The sequence below is a fragment of the Giraffa tippelskirchi genome, chromosome 7 (assembly GCF_054371585.1).
Source record: "Giraffa tippelskirchi isolate mGirTip1 chromosome 7, T2T-mGirTip1v1.2.pri, whole genome shotgun sequence".
In the NCBI taxonomy this organism is placed as follows: domain Eukaryota; kingdom Metazoa; phylum Chordata; class Mammalia; order Artiodactyla; family Giraffidae; genus Giraffa; species Giraffa tippelskirchi.
The window spans coordinates 149,041,323-149,065,060 of NC_137281.1; the positions used below are offsets into that span (position 1 = coordinate 149,041,323).

The following is a 23,738-nucleotide window of genomic DNA, read 5'->3' on the forward strand; positions in this document are numbered from 1 at the left end:
TTCAGTCGTGTCCAACTCTATGCGACCCCACAGATGGCAGCCCATCAGGCTCCGCCGTCCCTGGGATTCTCCAGGCAAGAACACTGGAGTGGGTTGCCATTGCCCTCTCCAATGCATGAAAGTGAAAAGTGAAAGTGAAGTCGCTCAGTCGTGTCCAACTCCTCGCGACCCCATGGACTGCAGCCCACCAGGCTCCTCCGTCCATGGGATCCTCCAGGCAAGAGTACTGGAGTGGGCTACCATTGCCTTCTCTGAATGACGTGGCTTAGAGGGAATTAATGGGGAGTCTGGTCACTGGGCCTCATTGAACTTTTTCGGTCTGTGCTGTCCCTCAGCATTGCTTCTGGATTTCTGTTTGTACCTCTGCTGATGAGGGGTGAGCAGAAAAGTTTATTTTGGGACAGTGGCTGGAGGAAAAGACTGCTTGGAGTATGTCTTTCCCCCCTAACTTGTGGACTCCATGTCCTCTACATCAGGCCTTTGCTGCTTGACACATTAGTTTGAACCCAGAAGGGTAAATATAGGCACAAGTGATGCTTGATCCTCGTTCATACTTTTGGCAGATACTGCTAACTGATCACATCTCTCTCTGCTGCCAAGACAGACATGTCTTCAGACTCTTTCTCAACACACTGCTGTGGGTGTTAACTACATGTCAGTTGGTGTGGGCAATGAGTAAATGATTTGTCATTCCTGGTCTACACAGATACTTTTTTAAGATATTAAGATTCGGTTTACACAATTCATTCATTATTTAATCAACAAATATTTCTGAGTACCTACATGTGCTAGGCATTGAGCCAGAGTCTGGGTATATATTGATGAATAAAATAGACAAGGTTCTTGCCTTTGTGGAGCGTACAGATTGTAAATTCTTTGTCATGTGTCATGTGTAGTATCTCAGTAGCTCTTTGTATGAAGTGAAGTGTTAGTTGCTCAGTCATGTCCAACTCTTTGTGATCCCATGGACTGTAGCCCGCCAGGCTTTTCTGTCCGTGGAATTCTCCAGGCAAGAATCCTGGAGTGGGTTGCCATTCTCTTCTCCAGGGAATCTTCCAAATCCAGAGATCAAACTCAGGTCCCCTACATTGCAGGTGGATTCTTTACCAATTAAGCCACCAAGGAAGCTCTTTGTATAGTTTAGGGCAATCAAAATCAGCTATGGAGGGGGAGGGGTAGTAAGTAGATTTCATTAAGCATCTTGGGCAAAGTTCAAATATATGATCTCATTTAATCCTCACAGCACCTTATAAGTTAGGAAGCAGTAGTCACAATCTACAAATGAGAAAAGCAAGGCATGCAGAAGTTGCCTAAGAACCAAGAGCAGAGATTGAATCTTTGTCAGTCTGATGCCAACAGTATTGGTTCTTACACCACGCCTCACTCATCCAAACTTTCTGTTCTTTAATAAAGAGGGGATGTTTTCAGAAAAGGAGGGTAGATTAGAGTCCATGCTAGGGAGAAGGGAGGCTGGGTCTGTGTAGATGCTGACCTATGGATGCTGGAGGCTCTGGCTGAGGTTGCTGGGTGGGGCTGAGACAGCCAGTGGAACAGGGCTTTGGCTAGAATGGTGCTGTAAATGAGGCCAGCCCTGAGAATGTGCCTCATCACATCACACCAGTCTGATTTCCTCCCAGGCCTACCTTGGGCTTGCAATGTAACCAGTCCTCCCAGTTTCTACCAGCCGCTGAAAGTGTGAAGAGTTCTCCCCATGCTCTTAGGTTGATTGGAGATAGATTGTGCTCTGGAAAGATGTGCTGCGGGAAGAGGAGGAAAGGGCAATTGGGCACAGCTGGGCTGAACTTGCCCTCCTGCGGGTGGCTCTGCTCCAAGCCTAGACCTCTATCCTGGCCTGAACACCAGCCAGGTCTTGCTCTGTTCTCACCTTTAGCCCAGAGCTTTCCACCCGGCCTTGGCAATGTAGCTCCTGAATGCTCGGAGCTTCATTCACAGATTGATGTTGTTTGGAGTCCCAGAAAGTCCTCCATGAATAGTAGGTCCAGTGTGGGTGAAATAAAGGACTTTCCTGGAAAAGAACTAGGGAAGAAAATCTCCGAGGCTTCACTTAGTTATTTCCAGAGACTGGGAAGACCCCATGTCTCATAGAGAAGCACGCCTTTTCTTCTTTTCCTAAATACCAATATAGTGGACCATGGGACTCTCTCCTCCCTTAAGAGTGAACCAGACATCCGAGTTGGTCCGTGTTGTTTTCATTTCAGTTTCCCTGAGAGCAGAGTTTGAAGCCAGGACTTGGGGATAGGTAGTTTATCTGGGAGGGGTGGTGGATGCTGGATGCACCATCAGATCTCCCCTTAGGAATGAAGGGCTGATTCCCCACCTGCTAGGAACACTGTGGCTGAGTGCCTTTGGCTGTCAGGGATGCCCCTCCTCCCCGGACACAGGATGACCTCAGTTACCAAGGCCCACCCAGCTCAAGGTTACACTCATTTCTGGGGGTGCTTACATCCAATGACAGATGGAAGCCAGGGTACAAAGCCCTTCCTCCATCTCAGGGTGAGTTTGAAGCTGGAGGCGTCATCTCAGCTTCAAAACTCCTCTGAGGGTCAGTGGAGGCTCACCTGGTGTTTCCTCCCCCTTTCTTCCCCTCCACGGGTGTTGTTGACTCTTAGAGTCCTCCATAATGAACCTGACCCATGTCTGTAGCTGCCTGGCATAGACTGGGGTAGGGGATTCTAGGACGGGATTTAGGAGCTGAATCACCACTCCCTGCCTGGCTGGCTGCAAGGGCCGTGTTACTCATGGTAGGTGCGGCAGTACAAGCTTTAACTGGTGGAGATTTGGGAGGTATATCCAGTGGAAAAGATGGGTTAGCTGGTGCAGTGTATCAGCATTTGAGAAATAAGGGATAAATAGTAGCCATGAGGCCAGTGAAATTGGATAGATGTTGCTAAGCTCAAATAACGCTTTGGAAGAAGATATTGAAGAGTTGAGAGTGATTGATTACAACTGTAAAGCTAAGTGTGACGACAAGAGGACTTCCTTGTGGCTTTGTAAAGAGGTTCTCATCATCAGCAGAAGGAGAACAGGGAAATCTGAGGCCCAGGCTCAGGACTTAATCATTAGAAAGGAGTAGTGACTTCAAAGAAAGTTAAATAACCAACATACACAAGTGCTTGAAAGTGAAAGTCGCTCAGTAGTGTCCGACTCTTTGCAACCCCGTGGACTCGGCAGTTCCTGGAATTCTCCAGGCCGGAATACTGGAGTGGGTAGCCTTTCCCTTCTCCAGGGGATCTTACTGGAGTGGGTAGCCCTTCCCTTCTCCAGGGGATCTTCCCAACACAGGGATCTAACCCAGGTCTCCCGAATTACAGGTGGATTCTTTACCACCTGAGCCACAAGGGAAGCCCACACAAGTGCTTAGGTCGAGTCTAATCAAGGTTAGGAAAGAATGGGACCATGACACATGGAATGGGGACTTCTGATTGATGTCTAATACGTGAAAATCTTGAATCACAGATTTCCCCATACCCTCTGAGTCTGCAGGAATGACCTTTTTCTCCCTGTTAAGGGTTAGCACTCCCCTTTCCTTGAAGACATTGCAAAGATTTCTGCAAGATGGTGTGTGCCTGCCCAAGAATGCCCCAACTCTTATCCTGGTCACTGGGCCAAAAATTAGGGTACAATCACAATACCTGGTTAGGGACAAATTGAGCCTGGTAGAAAAGAAAGGGGCCATTTCAAGGAGTCTGCACGACCCAAATAATATATTCCAATGAGAGCCAAGAGAGCATGCCTGGGGCTGAGTGTTGAGATGCTTGATCAGGTGGGGCAGAAGGTAGAGTTGGTTGATGGAGATTTTATCACTTTGGGAGTATGTCCTATGCCTAGGGTACACTGCTAAGATAGGTCCAGAAGGTTGGGAAAAGTGTTGGCCCACATTAAGAGATGCCTGGATTTCTCTGGTGCTTGGTGGGAGGAAGGGTCCAAATGTTGAGAGAAATAAGCATGGTAGAGTGGATATACTATTAAAGCCAGGAAAACCCACAAAGGATGAACGATCCATGGAAGACCCTGAGGATTTATGGAAGAAGTATAGAAATGTGTTAAGAGAAACACCTTCATCATTGAGGTGGCTCTCCTCCAGAGACCAAGGATAGGTGGCAGGAGATGTTTCACAGAATAGGGATCAATGAGAGCAATGGGGAAGATAGGAACCTGATGCAATAGAACCCAGGTGACAGGGCTCCCCATCAGAAGCCAGGTGGACACAATTGCTATAGTGCGCAGAAAGGTCGTGGGCAGTCAGAGGGGTCCTCAGCTGTGGAGCTGAGGGATGGTTAATTGAATGTGGCATCTCTAAGGGCCGCTGACAAGGATGCTACTCGAACTGCATAACGAATCAGCAGGATGATCATCACAGCTGTTTACTCAGGTAACTACACGGGGAAAGGAGAATGGCCTAAACTTGTGAAGGATGGTTGACACAGGATCACAATTGACATTGATACTTGGAGACCTGGAGTGTCATTTTGAACTCTGGCTGGTTGGAACCTGAACTCTTTCAGTTTTGGGAGGAATTATCTTGCCTTCACATCTTCAGAACGTCTTTCCCCAAGTCTCAGGTAGTTCCTTCTCATAGAGGTGCATACTGGCGCTCTGCAAATTACTCGAGAAGAGTTTTCATCAGTGTCTCCTCTCTGGTTCTCTACCCCACAAATTATAGCCACCATGGGGTCCTTGAGCTTTGATTTCTGGCTCCCCAGCTCAGCGAGAGAGACTGCCAGGCTCTGTTTGTGCAGCCCCTCCTTTTGTTGTGGTCAGAAACTCCCTCTACATGGTAAAGTAGACTGGTGTGACAGGAGGGCTCATCTGGCTTGTTTTTCTTTGCTCAGTGATCACAGTCCTGTGCTGCCTGTTATCTAATCTCTAAAACTTCTGTTCCTACGTTTTGTCTGGTTTTCCAAGTTGCTTAAGGTGTGAGAGTAACTCTAGGCCTTGTTGTTCCTTCTTGAAAGTGAGAAGTGAAAGTGAAGTCGCTCAGTCATGCTCGACTCTTTGCGACCCCATGGAACCCACCAGATTCCTCCACCCATGGGATTTTCCAGGCAAGAATACTGGAGTGGATTGCTATTTCCTTCTCCAGGAGATCTTCCTGACCAAGGGACTGAACCAGGGTCTCCTGCTTTGCAGGCAGACTCTTTGCTGTCTGAGCCACAGTGGAAGCTTCATGACCATTGTCTTGTTCCTTCTTGCCCAGGAGTAAATGCCCTCTGATTTTGTTCCTTATTTGTTTGTTGAAACTGACCACTCCACCCTAATGGCACAAAAGTTGTAAATGACAAGTAAAGTATATGGTTGGTGGTTGTGGTGGGTAATTCCTTGGACAATAAAGCAGAGGTCTACAGCTTAGCCACTAACTTATCCAAGACCTGCCAAATTTTTCAGCTGAAACTGATAACTTTTCTGCCCAGTGGAAGTACATCTCCCTTTTACTAATGGATCTTATTGGAAACTGGTTGGTGTCTCTGTAATTGATGTGAGCAGCCCATTGGTTGAGGCTTGAGGACCCACCTCCATCCTCCAACAGGGAGCAGCTGTGTGTGCTGACATCAGAGTGTTTCCAGACAAGGGCTGTTTGATCTGGCTGGTGGCTACTAGGAATGTCTGATGGATGCAGGAGCGAGGGAGTGTGTAACACTGGGGAAGCCACAGAGGTGAGTGTAGGGTGTATGAAAGTAGTGAAAGTGTTAGTCGCTCAGTCATGTCTGACTCTTTGCGATCCAAAGGACTGTAGCCCACCAGGCTCCTCTGTCCATGGAATTCTCCAGGCAAGAATACTGGAGTGGATAGCCATTCTCTTCTCTAGGGGATCTTCTGGACCTAGGGATCTAACCCTGGTCTCCTGCATTGTAGACAGATTTGTTACCGTCTGAGTCACCAGGGAAGCATCAGAGGAAGCAGAATTCAATGGTTGGGGAGCCAAGTAACCACACAGGGAAGAAAAAGGCCAAAGGAGATGGGGCAGCTGGGACTGAAGCTCTGTGACTGTGGCCTTGCCCAGGCCTGGAACAACAGAAGTTCTTTCTGAATGGGAAGGTGAGTGAGCTAGCTGAAGATGTAGAATTGGGGCGGAGGTGGGGGCTGCTGGAAGGAGGGCTGAGGAGCTAGGTTTATCGAGGACAACCTTTATTCCTTCCCTTCTGTGTCTGATCCCTCCCAGAGAGGGGATTTTGTCAGATTTTGGTTCAGAAGCTCATGAGTAGCTTGGCTTTCTACAGGAGGGCCAGGAATGATGTCCTTCCAGTGTCTAGTGCAGCCCTTTCAGAAGAGGCTTCCTCAAAGCACAGTTCTTTGAGGGGCTTTTCCTCCCTTGTCAAATAAGCTTGGAAAACACTGTATCCACATCCCTGTCTTGAAGAGCCATTAGCATGTTGAAAGTTCTTAAAAAGCTTGAAGCAATGAAGAAAGCGGTGGAATTGTACCCACCTTTCCCTCAGTTCGCTCTGCCATGGGAAGCCCCACTATGGTAACCACCTGGGGGGTGGTGGGTGGCACAAACCTTCGGTCTGTAACAGAAATTGTAAAGGGGCCTTCTTTACATCATGCTCTCGACCAAGTCCGTCATTCTGGTCTTTGTGTTTCTAGAGTCCATCTCACTCTTCCAGATAGCCGGTGCCTTTGCATGAGTAGCCCGGCTAGTTCCTTGTCCTAACGGCCCCCCCATCCCCTCACTGCCCCCCCAAATCCCACCTGGCTCTTCAATGGCTGCCTCATCCTTGCTTCCATGCTCGCCTCACCTGCTCACAGAGGATTTCCTGACCGCCCTATATAACGCTGGCCTCTGCAATTGTTTTCTTTAAAAGGATTCTCCTCTTCTGAAGTTAATTGATTTACTTGTCCTTCTGCTAGAATGAGATTTCCAGGAGAGCTGGGATCTTATCTCCTCTACTGTGATATGCCCACAGTCATCAGCTTCTTCATATAAGTTAATAGCTGATGGCCATTGGGTCTATGGGAGCGACTCAGGTCCCTCCCTTGGAACAGGAAATGCTCTTGGAGCTTTGCTTGTGTTTTCTCATTTTTAAGACTTGTTAACTAGATTAATGACCCCCCCCACCCCCCACTCCCCCCGCCACCCCATACAACTCAGGCCCATGGCTAGTCCTGCCTTGACTGTTCTGGCCAACACTAGCCATCTTCTTCCATCACACCACTTCCTGATTGCTAACGTCATTCCCCATGCAGATCATAACTTACCTGTGGATTCCCTTCTTATCGACAGTTAAAATTAATTGGGTGGTTTTCTAAAATACCAGCTTTACAACTTGCTTTCTAATGATTATTGTAGCTTTGCTGCCAAAAGGAAGTTTCTGAACTGTGCTGCGGTGTTGCTGAGAAGCCCTTCACTGGGCTGGTCACACCTAAACAGGGGCTCCTTGGCAGCAGGAACTCTCATTGACTCTCCTCCATCACCAGGGGTTCACTGAGCAAGTAACATGGGCCGGGCACTAGGCAAGGAGCCGAGGGCAGTATTGAACAGACAGGCACTACCCCTGCTTACATCCTAGAGGAGTTTTCTGGTGGTTCTGCACATCCCGTGGTGTTAACCCACTAACTGAGCATTCATTCATTCATTCAATCACTGACTTCCTCGTTCATCAATATTTAAGTACCAGCCAGGTTCTAGGGATTGTGCTTGGTGTAGGCATACAACAGTGAGTGTCAGCAGATACATAACTCTCCAGACAGGATAGAGGGGAACGGACAGAGAGCCATAAGGCACATCAAGCTGTATAAGGGAGTTTGCTAGAGTTTGGGGTACCCAGGTGGGCTTCTGTGATCTGACAGATGAGGAGGCGTTCCCTGGACACAGTGGGCTGCTTTTGCTGACGTTGGGAACAGAAGTGCCCTGAGGTAGAAGGAAGCTGTGATGCCCAGAGAAGGCCAGTGAGCTGGGAGCCGGGGCGAAGGGGCACCTCATGGGTCCCTGTGGACAAATAAAAAGTCTAATCGTGGCTTTTTATTGAAACACAGACTTGCTTTCAGTGTAACTCAATCCTAGGCCTGCAGCAACCAGTTCCCCATCCTAGGGGAGAGAGAGGCTGGAGACAGACGTGCCCTTTGAAAGAGGTTGCTAGCGAGGCCCTGCGCTGGGTGTCTGGAAGGAGGAGCAGGGGGTTGGTGGACGAGCTGATACTGAGCCCTGCAGGCTTGGAGGATAAATACCACCTGGAATAGGTTGTTGCCCGCTGCCTCCTCTAAATCCCTCACGCTCACAGTGAGGCGACTGCGTGTTCAAGGCAAACATTGATTCAGCTGCTGGTGGGAAGGGGTTCTGGGGTGGAGGGGAGGATGCGGGGGAGGAGAAACCTGGCAGGGGATGAGAGTTGGGGGAGGCCCACTCAAGGGTTAATTCCTCCCACCTGTGTCTCTGCCCCTCTCTGCTGGCAGGCTGTATTTATAGATGGGATAATTGCAGAGGCTTTGAAAGGAGCCTGGAAGAGAGGGGCTGGTGGGTGGGGGCGGGGAGGCCCAAGTCCCACCTGCTTCTGGGAGCTGCCCCTCCCCCATCCTCCCTTCCTTCCTTCTTAGCAGACCCAGCTTGGGCAAACAGGGTTGCCCCACCAACCCCCCCTCTGCCCCGCCCCGCCCCACCCCACCCCACCCCACCCCACCCCACTCCACTCCACTAGCAGTGTTCTCACAAGGCGTTTAAGTGCCTCATATTTAATCCCCCCAAACTGGGGGCGAGTGCAGTCATTTTCCTCCAGTTCCTTGGTAAGACCTTTCCTGGGCACCTTAGCTAAAGGGGCCTACACCTGAACCCCCATCAGCCATCCTCTAGAACCTCACCGTGTTTTTACTTCTTTCCTAGCGCTGATCATAATCAGACAGTTATCTTATAATTATTATTTTTTCACTTGTTTTTAGTGTCTGCTTTGGCCACCTGATGTGAAGAACTGACTCATTAGAAAAGACACTGACACTGAGAAAGATTGAAGGCGGGAGGAGAAGGGGACGACAGAGGATGAGATGGTTGGATGGCATCACCAACTCAATGGATGTGAGTTTGAGCAAGCTCCAGGAATTGGTGATGGATAGGGAAGCCTGGCATGCTGCAGTCCATGGGGTTGCAAAGAATCGAACGTAACTGAACTGAAGTGTCTGCTTCATCTATCTTGTTTGCTGAATTGCCTGACCCAGGATAGGTGCTCAAGAAATATTTGTTGAGTAAATGAATGCTTGTTTAACAGAATAGGAAACTGAGACTTAGAATGGTGAAGGAATTCTCTGGGTCACGTGAGATGTAAAGTGACTTAGCTGAAATTAGCTTTCATTCTGCTTATCTTAGGGATTCCCTGGTGACTCAGCGGTGAAGAATCCGCCTGCAATGCAAGAGGCGTGGGTTCGAATCCTAGGTTAGGAAGATCCCCTGGAGAAGGAAATGGCAACCCACTCTCGTATTCTTGCCTGGGAAAGCCCATGGACAGAGGACCCCATGGCGGGCTACAGTCCTTGGGATCACGAAGGGTCGGACGCGACTGAGCGACTAAACCACCAAACCACTACCACTACCTGCTCGTCTTCAGAGCTTGAGGTCCTGCCAGTGGAATCTCAAACACAGGGCCCAGGCTACTAAGGTGAGTGAGTGAAGTCTGGATTTTTATGTGAAATGTGCTGGATTTTAAATGCTGGCAACAAACCCACATTTAAAAAACACACCACCCAGAGAACAGCCAAGCCTAACACAGCTGAGAGCTGGATGGGGCCATGATCTGCAATCTCTGTTCTCAACTCACCTGCCTTGTGTTGAAAAGCAACATGAATAATGCTCATCCCTTTTATGGACACTGCACACTGGGCATTTCATAGCCTTTCTTTACCTGATGTTTCATTGAACATTTACAGTGTTTCAGGAGAGAGGTCAGGGAGATTGCTGTACCCATTTTAGGGATTAGCACACAGAGACCTGGAGGGCCTCTTATGAAGCCACAGGGAAGTGGCAGTGAGTTCTCACTCGGGCTCTTTCGCCTTCTAGCCCAGTGTTGTCTGTCCTGCCCAGGACCCCCTCTCCCCGTGGGTTTTGTTTCTTCTTCTCTACTTGAGATATAGGAGAGAGGCTCTGTGTGGTGGATACGGATGAAGAATCCCACGCTGTGCCTCCCACAGGTCCGGGGTGCCCCCAACAGGATTTGTTGCCAGCTCCGTGGAGAGTGGCCTGTGCTGCTGCTTATTTGGAGAGTCAGTTTTCAAAATACTGTCATCTGAGTAATGATACAGCTCCATCATCAGTATGCTCTATTTCTGATGAGGCCTTAACAGTCGTCAGTGAGCCCAGCAAGAGAAGGGGGACCCTTGGCTAGTCTGCAAACTCTGGTATGGTGCCATGTTTCCCGCATTCAGTTCTGGGCCACCCTAAGAGTGGAAGAGCACCAGTTGACTGTTGAATGAATGAGTGATCCCCAAGTGCCCATGGGGTGGGGTGGGGAGAGGGAGTGGGACCTCTAATTACACTATCATAGCCATGGCTAGCTCTCACTGTGCCCCTACATATCCCAGATACTGCTTTAAGCCTTTTCCATGTCGGTGGGGATAACCTGTAAATCGAGAAGGGTGACTGCCCTCGGTAAGTGCTGGGAACACGTTACCCATCAGTGTTCCTTGTCATCTTCACAGCAGCCCTGGGAGGGAGGCATTATCATCCTGGTTTCTACGTAAGGGAAGCCAAGTCAGAGGGAGGCCAAGCGACTCTGTCTAGGAAACCCAACCAGCAGCAGTGCACCCCGGGCTTGTGCCCCCAGCTGGTAGACCCCCGAGCTCAGGCTCCCACCCAGCTGGGAACTGCAGAGCAGGGAGATTGCTAGAGAGACCAGACGAGACCAGAGAAGTGGGGAAGGGCATCCCAAGAGTCAAGAAATGTGCATGTGGGAACCAGGCATGTGGGAAAGGGCAGACAGTGGGGCAGAAAAAAGGGCAAGTGTGAGTCGAATTAGAACCTGGTTCACGGCCCCCCTCCTGGCTGCCACCTTTCCTGCGTGAACATGATGGAAGCTGACAGATCCAGGATTAATCTAAAGGCTTTGGTTCTCTGAGTACCAGGTGGAAATTTGCCTCAAGCCCAGCCAGAGTGTGATTTGTAAGCGGGACTTGACCTTGGCTGCCAGCCAGGCTTTGTAACCCCCCTCCATACTTCTCCACGGAGGCTGCAAGGGCCAGGGACTGCCTGCTGAGACAGGTCAAGAGGGTTTAAAAACAAGCAAGAAACAAGAGAACGGATCAATTTTTCTCAGTGAACTTAACGCTCTGTGAAGGAAGTCTGTAATTACATGAACGTACATGTGTGGGGAGAGACCCATAGCTGCCTGCCTGTCTCTCTCTCCCTGTGTACCACCCGTGGGTGGTCTGGAACCTTTTTCGGTATATGTCTCCACGGCTCATTTGGGTGAGGAAGGTGAGAAAACGCAGGTGCTTTCAAGTTCTTTTTGCTCATGGCCCGTAGCAAGAGAAACCTCTGATGTCATCACATTGTACACAAACATAAACAGTGGCACCGGTCTCCGTGGTCCCCTAGGGGCCAGTCCTGGGAGCCAGGGCTGCTGGTGGGTCTGGTGGGGGCCACAGCAAAGCCCAGCCCTCACCTTCAGGGAGGCTGAACTGGTGCGGTCATGTCAGGAGATGAGTTGAAGATAGTGGTGATTTGAGCCTTCTCCTGGAGCAAGCCAGGCCAAGTAAATCTGAGAAGGGGCTTAACATGGGATCAGGGAAGGTTAATTTCAGTTCTCCTCATCTGATGGTCTAATGTGACTGTGACTAAGTTTTGGCCAATGAGCCGCAACAGTAAGACTTTTGAGGGCTTCTGGGAAAGATGTTTCCTTCCTGACAAGTGAGAAGTATGGAAAGAAAAAGCCATTTGTGCTGCTCTCTTTTTAAAAGAAATTATTTTGTATATATTGTAAAGATTATTGTGCATTTATAATTATTTCAAAATATTGGCTATATTCCCCACTTAGTACGAAGTATCCATGGACACTGGTTTGTTTTTTATACCTGTGAGTCTGCTTCTTTTATTGTTAAATCCACTTTATTGTTAAATGTTTGTTGCATTTAAAAAATTCCACATGTAAGCAACTTATTTCATTTAGCATAATACCCTCCAAGTCTATCTGTGTTGCTACAAATGGCAAAATTTCATTCTTTTTTTCATGGCTGAGTAGTAGTCCATTGTGTGTGGGTTTGTATCACATCTTTTTTTTATCCAGTCATCTGTTGAGGGACACTTAGGTTGCTTCCATATCTTGACAATTGTAAATAATGCTACTGTGAACATTGGGGTGCATGTAATATTTCAAATTAGTGGGTTTTGGGTTTTGGGGGAAATATACCCATGAGTGAAATTGCTGGGTCATATGGTATTTCTGATTTTAGTGTTTTGAGAAACATCTGTATTGTTTTTCATAATGGCTGTCCTAGTTTATCTTCCCACCAACAATGTACAAGGGTTCCCTTTTATCCACATCCTTGTCAACATTTGTTATTTGCATTCTTTTTGATGATATCCATTCTGACAGTTGTGAGGTGATATTTCATTGTGGTTTTGATTTGCATTTCCCTGATAATTAGTGACATTGGGCATCTTTTCATATGCCTGTTTTCCATCTGCATTTCCTCTTTGAAAAAATTAATTCTGTCCATTTTTTGATCAGACTTTTTTTTTTAACGTTGAGTTGTATGAGCTGTTTATGCTGCTGCTCTCTTTCTTGAATAGTGTTTTGGATACCACTGTGTGATGATAAGATGGTTGGAATATGACAGCCATGATACAGTTATGAGGGGAATGCAATATTAATATAAGAAGAATGGCAGAGGATTATTGATGGAACTAGGTCCCAAAGATATGGACAAACTGGGATCCTTACCCTGGGACCACCTACCTCTACTTCTTATCTAGGAAGTAATATTTGTCTCTATAGTTTAAGCCACTGTTAGTCATATTGCTTCTCTCGTGGCTGAAGTTTACTAATTGATTTAGAAGCATAAACTTGGGGGCTGTGTTTCTGGGTTTTAGGAGGTCCAGACTTTTGACCTGAGTCCTAGAAACAATGTTGGGTGATTCAGAACAGTGGGTTGGCTTGCACCTCACTTCTTTTGTGTGGCGGAAGTTAGTGCGGCCCCTCACAGCACTGGCTCAGGTGCCTGTTCAGGGATGTGTTTTGCTCTATTTGATTTCCTTGCTGCTTTTCCATTTCATAAGAAGAATATCAAATCACTTTGAATTGATGAGGGAATTTCAGTTTCATTTTTAATAAAGTTGCCCTGGCTGAGTGCATTGGAAGAATTTCACGTAAGGACCTAAGTACCCAAGGTTGATGGTGGGAAGAGAACTTCTAAATAATTAACATTCATTGCAAGCTTATATGCTTGACATAAAAAACTGAATTCTGGGACTCATTTTTATTTCATTGATCTATATATTTATGGTTATGGCAGTGCCATACTGTCTTGATTACTGTAGTTTTGAAATAACTTTTGAAATTGGGAAGTATAAGTCCTTCAACTTAGTTCTTTTGCAAGATTATTTTGGCTATTATGGATCCCTTGAATTTCCATATGAATTTTAGGATGAGTTTGTAAATTTCTGCAAAAGGCAGTAGGGATTTTGATATATAAAATCAATACATACTTTTGAGGTGTACTGCCATCTTACCAATATTAATCTTCTGATCCATGAACATGGGATGGTTTTCTATTTTTTATGTCTTCGATTTCAACAGTGTTTTGTAGTTTTCAGAATATAAGTTTGCACTTCTTTTGTTAACTTTATACCAAGGTGTTTAATTCTCTTTGCTCTTGTTAATAAATCAAGTTGTTCTTTATTTCAGTTTTAGATTGTTCATTGCAAGTATATAGAAATACAATTGATTTTCGTGTATTGATCTTGCAGTTTTGCTGAACTCACTTTTTCTAGGTAATTCTTTATGGGACAAGTATTTTTTTCTCAATTCTACTTTTTGTTGATCTCCAACCTTATCTCCATAAGGGTTTTTTAAAAATAATTTTAATATAAGTAGACAGAACATTACATACATAAAAGCATGTAAACCTGGTGAGACTAGACATTTCTCCATTTTTTTTTATTAGTTTCACTTTTGCCTTGATTCTGAGATATGGAGCAAGATGGGGAATAATCTTAGGTATTTGGGGTTCAGAAAAAGCCATGTCAGTGTATGTGTCACTGAGCCTGGTTACCCAGCAACTTGCCCTGAGAGGCTCTGAGAGGCTCTTCAGTGTGGATGTGGCTGGGAGTGAAGCACACAGCTGCCACCCCGTTCTCGATGTTCGTATCAACTAGTGTTGCATGTCTGCTATATGTTTGGCACTTATATTCAAGACTCTTTAAAATGTTCTGGATGGTAGATGATGAGAGCTCTGTTTTACAGGCAGCGAAATCAAGTCTCAGGGAAGGTCAGGAACTTTCCCAGTTCATTTCAGTTCAGGCGCTCAGTCGTGTCCAACTCTTTGCAACCCCGTGGACTGCAGCACGCCAGGCCTCCCTGTCCATCACCAGCTCCCGGAGCTTGCTCAAACTCATGTCCATCGAGTCAGTGATGGACAAAGTCAAAAGCTGAGAACTGGCTTCTTTGACTTCCAAACCTGCCTTCTTCCTGCGGAGCCGCACGGCCTCTCGAGCCTTGGGTTGGGGAGATTTGCTCTGTTCTACCTCCTGCAGCCAGTGCCTCCCAGTTGTCCTCTGAAAATTCTCTTCGGGCAGGATGCGTGTGTGTGTGTGGTGCTCCTTGATCTGCCTTCTAGCACCTTTTCGCAAAGTATCTTTAACTCAGCTCTTGCCCTGATAGCCAGTGCTTTCTGTCTCATTTAGCACTTGCCTGGGAGCTGGGAGAGCAGGGATGGGAAAGGTGAAACACACTCCCTCCTGCCCTCAAAGTTCTACCATCAATTCTCTACATAGATTGGGAGGTGAGTGTTCTCCTTTGTGTTTGAGCAAACTGGCCTGTTGGATTCAGTTTTGTAAATAGAGGAGAAGCCCATGGCCATCCTACCAAGACCTGGGCGTGGCTGGTAATATGTGGCCACGTAAAAATGCAGCTGGGACGTAAGTTGGGTCTCAGAAACATTTGTCAACTGAATTCTGGTCCTTGCTCAGCACTAGGGTTATAAGGAGCTGAAACCTGTTAACGATTTTCAAAATGGGAGGCAGTCCTGTTTAGAATATGTGGCTGCTGCTAAGTCGCTTCAGTCGTGTGCGACTCTGTGCGGCCCCATAGACGGCAGCCCACCAGGCTCCCCCGTCCCTGGGATGCTCCAGGCAAGAACACTGGAGTGGGTTGCCATTTCCTTCTCCGGTGCATGAAAGGGAAAAGTGGAAGTGAAGTCGCTCAGTCGTGTCTGACTCTTAGCAACCCCATGGACTGTAGCCTACCAGGCTCCTCTGTCCATGGGATTTTCCAGGCAAGAGTACTGGAGTGGGGTGCCATTGCCTTCTCCGTAGAATATGTGGCAGGACTCTGTTATAGTAGGTCTCACCTTCATAAACTCATCTGTCTGTTGAGTGAACAAATAATTTATTGCTTTCTGAAGAGGTGACAGGGACAGACCAGCCAGTGAATCTAGTACTTAGAGAATTTAGAATTTAGAGAGAGAAAACGGACATAAAGCAAGCAGTTTGTTGCAAGTACCCAAATCCTGGGCACTGTTGTCTTCCGTCACCATGAGGCTTTTCTTGACTAAACCACAGTCTTGTCTGCTGCTTTCTCCTCTCCTTCAGCTCTCTGTTACTTCCTCACTCCTGGCCACCCTTCTTTCCTCAACCCTGGGCATGAGTTTACCCTTCTTCCTGCAGCAGGAGCTCCAGGCAAACATTCCACACAAGGCTCTTGTTCATCTCTGTCCTCAAGTCACTCCCCTGCCTGTCTCCACCCGTAAATTCTGGTGGAGCTTGCCTTGGTCAGAATGGGCTCTGCAGGGCACTTTTACCACTAGAGGGGCAGTTCTGGGGAGAGATTGCCATAGAAAAGTATAATTTTGTAAAATGTGTTTATTTATTTACTGGTTGCACGGGGTCCTCATTGCCCTGCAAGTGCTGTTCCCTAGTTGTGGCGAGTCGGGGCGGGGCTCCTCTCCAGCTGTGCACATGGGCTTCTCACTGCAGAGGCTTCTCTCGTTGTGTTGTGGGGCGTGAGCTCCTGGGTGTGCTGCCTTCAGTAATTGTAGCACTCGGGCTCTAGAGTGCTGGCTGAGTAGTCGCCCTGTGGCACGAGGGATCCTCCTGGACCAGGGATCGAACCTATGTTCCATGAATTGGCAGACGGATTCTTAATCACTGGACCACCAGGGAAGTCCTGAAAAGTACCATTTTAGGCTTAATTCTTCCTGAGTGAATTGCATGTGACTGAGCTCCTGCCCCTCGACAGGGAAGCCTGGCGTACTGCAGTCCCTGGGGTCGCAAAGAGTCGGACACGACTGAGCGACTCAACTGACTGAACTGAACTGAGTTCCTGCCCCTGGAAGGAAACGTTTTTAATGCTCATTTCTGTCACTGTCCCCTTCACTGACTGTGTCTTTAAGGACATTTAGTGGGTCAGATATAGGGCCAGGGGGCTGGAAATGTGTGTGATCAGTCCCCACCCCCCATTCTTGACTTTTTGGGGAGACAGGAGGTGCCTGTCAGATAATAGTTGATAAGACATGAAATCATAGGCTCTTAAGATTAGGAGGGACCTTATCATTTATTCCAATACTTTTCAAACTTCTTTGATCACGACTAACAATTGAAAATTTTATGTTTTTTACATGTCCCAGTATATATGCATATACTTGTTAGTACATATGCACACACGTATTAAATAAACAAATGTATAACAAATGTTATACAAGGTCAAATTACACTTAATATGCCTATATTTTCTATTTTATTTCATTAAGAAATACTGACCCTACAACTCACGAAATTCACTTTTATGACTCAATATCACAATATGAAGTTTCACGCTACAGTTTGGAAAGTACTAAATCTAACGGTGACCTGGAGCTTACGCTCTATCCTGTTGTCAGGTGCTTATCTAGCCTTTGTGGGATTTCTCTGGTGAGCAGGAATTCAGTACTAACCTAGGAAGTCAATTCTACCTTTGGACACTTTTGTCTGTTTAAAAGTTTCCTTATGACTTTAAATCTAGTCTTCCACATACTGCTCATTCTTTTTTTAATTTTTAAAAATTTTAATTGGCAGATAATTGCTTTACAGTGTTGTGTTGGGTTCTGCCATACAACAATGTGAGTCAGCCATGAGTATATGTATGTCCTCCTTCCTCTTAGACTTCCTTCCCACCCCATCCCACCCCTCTAGGTTGTCACAGAGCATCATTAAAATGTATACATTTCCATACGTAAAATAGATAGCTAGTGGGAAGTTGCTGTATAATGACTCATTCATATTCCATGTAAAATCCCCTTAAAACAGTGATAGTGCCGTCTTGCATTTCTTGGTCTTGTATAATGTTGTAACTCTGGATCAGTAGTGTGGTTGAGTCAGTGTGCACCAGCTTGTGATAGCCAATTTCCAAATTTTAGGAGTTTTGTGAAGCAATTATTAAAGTCATGATTAAAAACTAAATTCAATGGCTTACAGATTTATTAAAACTAAAGGTAAGAACTCATCACTTTATTTTACTACACCTGACTTACTATGCTCTTGAAGTTGTGTCTGTTGAACTTGTATGGTACCAAGACCATACAGTGGTGTGCTACTGCCCATCTCTTCCCAGCTCCGTGCTCAATGACATCACTCAGGTAGCTTGAAGTCGGCCGTGGTGGGGGCATTTACACCACGAAAATCAGCATATATAACGGTCCTCCACCCCCAGGAAAGCCAGCTGTTAGGGACTTACCAGCATACCACAGCTCTGCAGTACCACTTGAGTTCCATTTCAGCTACAGCGCTTGGTAGCTGTGTGACTTGAGTGGGTCAGTTAACATCTCTGTGGTGCAGTTTCTTTGCTGCTGCTGCTACTGCTGCTAAGTCACTTCAGTCTTGTCCAACTCTGTGTGACCCACCAGGCTCCGCTGTCCCTGGGATTCTCCAGGCAAGAACACTGGAGTGGGTTGCCATTACCTTCTCCAATGCATGAAAGTGAAAAGTGAAAGTGAAGTTGCTCAGTCGTGTCTGACTCTCCGCGACCCCATGGACTGCAGCCTACCAGGCTCCTGTGTCCATGGAATTTTCCAGGCAAGAGTACTGGAGTGGGTTGCCATTGCCTTCTCCGAGTTTCTTTGCACAATGCCCATATTTCTAGGGTTGCTTTGAGGATTAAATTCATGCATATGAAGTGCTTAGAACAACGCCTCTGTAGGTGTTAGCCGTCATCTAGGCTATTTGCTGCTAAATTATTCCATCCTCCCTGGAAAGTTATGGTTTCCAGAAATCCCTCAGCCTGGTCACCATCCCCTGTCTTGCTTTCACCTTTGACATATGGGTTTATCTTCTCTTTCCAGCCAGATCACAGGGCCCCTGACATAGGGGTGGTTGCCTTTTTCTTTGCAATCTCTAGGTCCAAGCCTTGGGTTGGGTGCAGGGTGGAAGCTCAATCTCCTTGACGAATGGAAGGCCTCAAGGGGGCTCTGGCTGTTCCCAGCGTGGTGCCCTGCTCCCAGTGGAGGGCTCCGGGCTTGGCTGGTTGATCTGAGGATGAACAAGTGTTTTGGTTGAGGCAGCCCTGAGCTGGCTAGCAGTCTCAGACAGCCCAGCTGCCACCAGGTGGTTGGCCTATAAATCACTAGGCCTTACCCTCCCTGCAACTTGATGAAGCTGAGGCATAAACAGCATCTTGTGTCAGTGATGAAGCATCTGGCACCTCCCTCAGCTCTGGACGAGGCCTCATGGAGCTCGTTTAGGCCCTGATTCTTTCTTGCACGCAGCTGCTGTGCTATTTGAAGACGTCGGGAGACTCTCCCGCTTCGTAACAGCTCCATGGTGCCTGTATTTTACCATTAGGGATTTATTTTTTGAGGGTGAACAGTGCTTTCTTTGTAAGGTTTTATTTTAAAATGGAGGTGTCTTGGGAGAGTGGTGTCTTACTAAGCCTCTAGAATCTTAGTGTGAATGTGCTTATCAGCTGCATTGCTCCTGCTCCACTCCATCTCTTATCAAAGAGGGCGGCAACCCCAGCAATGCTGGAGGCAGCACTCTGGAGTGTCGATTCCCAAACGTGGCTGCACTTTCAGAATCACCAGGGGATGCTTTTGCTTAATTAGAAAAATTTTAATTTGATAACTGTTGACACCCCCCCCAAAGTAAATGTCACCCATACAATCTCATTATTTAAATATATGTTTCCGTGTATTAGTAAGAAACAAAAATTTCCAACTCTGCCTTTTTTTTTTTTTAACTTATTTTTATTTTTGGCTCTGCTGGGTCTTTGTTGCTGTGAGGGTTTTTCTCTGGTTGCGGCGAGCAGGGGCTTCTCTTTAGTTATGGTGTGTGGGCTTCTCGTTGCAGTGGCTTTTCTTGTGGAGCACGGGCTCTAGGGTGTGCGGGCTTCAGGAGGTGCAGCACGTGGGCTCAGTAATTGCAGCTCCCGGGATCCAGGGCACAGGCTCAATCGTTGTGGTGAGTAGATTTAGTTGCTCCGTGGCATGTGGGATCTTCCCGGACCAGGGATCGAACCCATGTCTCCAGCATTGGCAGGTGGATTGTTTAACCATTTTCTTTCAACTTATCCACTTCCATCCTGGGAAGTCTTTAAAAAGCAATGATTTCCTGGGTGCTTCCTTAAACCTTAAACCTGGACTTCCCTGGTGGCTCAGACAGTAAAGTTCAGTTCAGTTCAGTCGCTCACTCGTGTCCGACTCTTTGCGACCCCATGAACTGCAGCACGCCAGGCCTCCCTGTCCATCACCAACTCCCGGAGTTTACCGAAACTCATGTCCATTGAGTCGGTGATGCCATCCAACCATCTCATCCTCTGTCGTCCCTTCTCATCCTGCCTTCAGTCTTTCCCAACATCAGGGTCTTTTCAAATGAGTCAGCTCTTTGCATCAGGTGGCCAAAATATTGGAGTTTCAGCTTCAACATCAGTCCTTCCAATGAACACCCAGGACTGATTTCCTTTAGGATGGACTGGTTGGATCTCCTTGCAGTCCAAGGGACTCTCAAGAGTCTTTTTCAATACCACAGTTCAAAAGCATGAATTCTTCTGCACTCAGCTTTCTTTATAGTCCAACTCTCACATCCATACATCACTACTGGAAAAACCATAGCCTTGACTAGATGGACCTTTGCTGGCAAAGTAATGTCTCTGCTTTTTAATATGCTGTCTAAGTTGGTCATAACTTTCCTTCCAAGGAGTAAGCGTCTTTTAATTTCATGACTGCAGTCACCATCGGCAGTGATTTTGGAGCCCCCCAAAATAAAGTCAGCCACTGTTTCCACTGTTTCCCCATCTATTTCCCAGAAAGTGATGGGACCAGATGCCATGATCTTAGTTTTCTGAATGTTGAGCTTTCAGCCAACTTTTTCACTCTCCTCTTGCACTTTCATCAAGAGGCTCTTTAGTTCTTCTTCACTTTCTGCCATAAGGGTGGTGTCATCTGCATATCTGAGGTTATTGATATTTCTCCCGGCAATCTTGATTCCAGCCTGTGCTTCATCCAGCCCAGAGTTTCTCATGGTGTAGTCTGCATATAAGTTAAATAAGCAGGGTGACCATATAAAGCCTTGACATACTCCTTTTCCTATTTGGAACCAGTCTGTTGTTCCATGTCCAGTTCTAATTGTTACTTCCTGACCTGCATACAGGTTTCTCAAGAGGCAGGTCAGGTGGTCTGGTATTCCCATCTCTTTCAGAATTTTCCACAGTTTATTGTGATCCACACAGTCAAAGGCTTTGGCATAGTCAGTCAAGCAGAAATAGATGTTTTTCTGGAACTCTCTTGCTATTTCGATGATCCAGCAGATGTTGGCAATTTGATGTCTGGTTCCTCTGCCTTTTCTAAATCCAGCTTGAACATCTGGAAGTTCACAGTTCACGTATTGTTGAAGCCTGGCTTAGAGAATTTTGAGCATTACTTTACTAGCGTGTGAGATGAGTGCAATTGTGCAGTAGTTTGAGCATTCTTTGGCGTTGCCTTTCTTTGGGATTGGAATGAAAACTGACCTTTTCCAGTCCTGTAGCCACTGCTGAGTTTTCCAAATTTGCTGACATATTGAGTTCAGCACTTTCACAGCATCATCTTTTAGGATTTGAAATAGCTCAACTGGAATTCCATCACCTCCACTAGCTTTATTCATAGTGATGCTTCCTAAGGCCCACTTGACTTCGCATTCCAGGATGTCTGGCTCTAGCTGAGTGATCACACCATCGTGATTATCTAGGTCATGAAGATCTTTTTTGTATAGTTCTTCTGTGTATTCTTGCCACCTCTTCTTAATATCTTCTGCTTCTGTTAGATCCATACCATTTCTGTCCTTTATCGAGCCCATCTTTGCATGAAATGTTCCCTTGGTATCTCTAATTTTCTCGAAGAGATCTCTAGTCTTTGTCATTCTATTGTTTTCCTCTATTTCTTTGCATTGATCACTGAGGAAGGCTTTCTTGTCTCTCCTTGCTATTCTTTGGAACTCTGCATTCAGATGGGAATATCTTTCCTTTTCTCCTTTGCTTTTCGCTTCTCTTCTTTTCTCAGCTATTTGTAAGGCCTCCTCAGACAGCCATTTTGCTTTTTTTTTGTCATTTCTTTTTCTTGGGATGGTCTTGATCCCTGTCTCCTGTACAATGTCATGAACCTCTGTCCATAGCTCTTCAGGCACTCTATCAGATCTAGTCCCTTAAATCTATTTCTCACTTCCACTGTATAATTGTAAGGGATTTGATTTAGGTCATACCTGAATGGTCTAGTGGTTGTTCCCACTTTCTTCAATTTAAGTCTGAATTTGGCAATAAGGAGTTCATGATCTGAGCCACAGTCAGCTCCCAGTCTTGTCCTTGCTGACTGTATAGAGTTTCTTCATCTTTGGCTGCAAAGAATATAATCAATCTAATTTCGATGTTGATTATCTGGTGATGTCCATGTATAGAGTCTTCTCTTGTGTTGTTGGAAGAGGGTGTTTGCTATGACAGACCGTAAAGGCAGTACAGTGTCTGCCTACAATGTGGGAGACCTGGGTTCATTCCCTGGGTTGGGAAGGTCCCCTGGAGAAGGAAATGGCAACCCACTCCAGTACTCTTGCCTTGAAAATCCCATGGATGGAGGATCCTGGTAGGCTACCGTCCATGAGGTCGCAAAGAGTTGGACACGACTGAGTGAATTCATTTCACTTTACTTCCTTAAACCTACAGAGATGGAATATTCTGGAGAGTGGTCAGGAATCGTTAAAAATACTCTCTTCCAGTGACTCGTGTTATACAGACAGGTGTGGGAAGAAGTAGAGAAGTGGATTGAGGCTTCTTAGTGATAAACACCCTATTTGATCCATTTTCTTGTTCCCACGTCTACTCACCCTGGGCTTGGTGCATAGCAGCACACAGTCATTTGATCAGTGATCTTTAAACTGCAAGAGGCTAGGAGTTGGGCAGACCTGGGTTTGAGTTTAAGCTCTGCCACTTCCTGTGTACCCTGGGCGGATAACTTCCTTCTCATCTGGGAAATCAGGATGATAATGTGCACAAGAACAGGGCCAAGGGCCAGGGGATGGTCCTACCCCTGTCAGGCCTCCCACCCTGGGACAGTTAGGGGGCAGAAGGCAGGCAGTCGGAGGACAGGGCGAGTCCCAGGGGCTTCTGTTTCAGTTACTTAGGGGCAACCAGAAGCCTCCTTCAAGCACTGGCCTTACCCTGCTGCCACAGGTCTTCCAGCACTGCCTGCAGGCTGTGCACAGAAAAAGCTACTGACATGGGCCCTGCTGGGATCGATCCTGTCACTGCCTGCCTGTGGCTGGATTGATCCGATACCTGCTTGATAATCTGCAATTAGGAGACCAACTGAAGCTAATTTCCAGCTCGACCTGCCACCCTGCTCCGGAGGATTATGCGGGAGGTTGCCTTGGTGGAAGGCAAGAGACTAGAGGGAGCTTGCAGAGAAGGGGGAGGGCATTCCCCTGGGGGTGGGAGTGTGTGTGTGTGTGTGTGTGTGTGTGTGTCTGTGTGTGTGTGTGTGTGTCTGTGTGTGTGTGTCTGTGTGTGTGTGTGTCTGTGTGTGTGTGTGTGTGTGTCTGTGTGTGTCTGTGTGTGTGTGTGGGTGGGTGTGTGTGTGTGTGTGTGTGGGTGTGTGTGTGTGTGGGTGGGTGTGTGTGTGTGTGTGGGTGGGTGTGTGGGTGGGGGTGTGGGGGTGTGGGGGTGTGGGGGTGGGTGTGTGTGGGTGGGTGTGTGTGGGTGTGTGTGTGTGTGTCCGTGTCCTGCCATCACATGTAAGGGAGGGAACTGTGACCCCCTTCCCTCCATCTTACTGTGACTGGCTGACACCTGCCCTTCTCAATCCTTTTCCATCTAGTGTCCATGATCATCATTTTTGTGGCTGTCTTCTTGAATAGGGGGACTTTGGCATGCTTGGAGGAGGGACAGCACAAGCATCAGCCAGTGTCTGCTCTCTGTGGCCTCCTCCTTTCGGAAGAAGAGGGTAGGCTTGTGTTGCTTCAGGGATTTGGTTTCCGGCTGAGGTCTCTGGGAAAACTCCAGAGCCAATTCTTGGAGTGGTGAGAGGTGGAAAAGAGTGTGCTGCTCTGGGTTGCCTATTTTGGGGCTCAGTTGTTCTAGGAATTGAGGCTCCTT

The 23,738-nt window shown here is 47.0% G+C and overlaps 1 pseudogene; it reads right to left on the reverse strand.

Moving 5' to 3' along the window:
- Window positions 1–22,865, reverse strand: part of LOC145513864 (cyclin-dependent kinase 1-like) — a 37,365-nt pseudogene extending 14,500 nt beyond the window's left edge.
- Between the last annotated feature and the right edge of the window lie 873 nt (window positions 22,866–23,738).